This window comes from Capsicum annuum, unplaced genomic scaffold (genome assembly GCF_002878395.1).
Source record: "Capsicum annuum cultivar UCD-10X-F1 unplaced genomic scaffold, UCD10Xv1.1 ctg62539, whole genome shotgun sequence".
Classification (NCBI taxonomy): Eukaryota; Viridiplantae; Streptophyta; class Magnoliopsida; order Solanales; family Solanaceae; genus Capsicum; species Capsicum annuum.
The window spans coordinates 67-920 of NW_025871557.1; positions in this window are offsets into that span (position 1 = coordinate 67).

Sequence of the window (854 nt, forward strand, 5' to 3'; positions counted from 1 at the left end):
TGTTTTCACCCTATAAGATGTCAAGACATTACATTACTTACTTGTTTTCCAAATCTTACATGTTTATTGCACTAATGAATGTCAGAAGGTATCCGGTTACTCAAACAAGATCCATGTGCTATTAATGACTCCAAAACGTTTCATTGATATACTAATAAGTTCCTACTTCATTGTTATGGCATTGATGACTTCAAAACACTTCATTGATGTGCCAATGAGTTCTTACTTCATCGTTATTGCATTGATGGCCAATTTATATGTCACTTATTGATGTATCATTGTTTGAAAGTATCAAAAATGCGGTGGCAACCGAAATAACAATCTCAAAAATTAATTGAACTATATGATGGAAGTTCTGTCTTATCGGGTGGTATCCCAGGGACATAAGCCTATCATGGGTTGATCCCTATTTATGTGTTTATGGGTGGTATCCCAAGGGCATAAGCCTATCATGGGTCGATCCCAGTTGATATGTACTGGAGGTAGCCTAATGGTCACAGTAATGATTACAAAGATGATAAGAACGAAGGTAAAGTGATTGAATAAATACAATGTACAGGTTGTCACAAGTTCTAGTAAGTATGGTCCACTCCTATTACGATTTATTCACTTGTTTCTAATTTTTATTGAGGTCCTATATCATATGTGATTATCTACAGCTTTACATACTCAGTACATATTTTGTACTAACGTCCCCCACAGGGACCTGCATTTCATGCTGCAGGCACAGGTACCTCAGCTCATACACCGCACAAGTAGGAGTCAGGATATCCAGCTGCTTTTGGTGAGCTCCAGTTTGCTTCAGGTCTTTCCATGTCATATCCAGTCACTTTTGGTATTTTATAGAAGTTAGT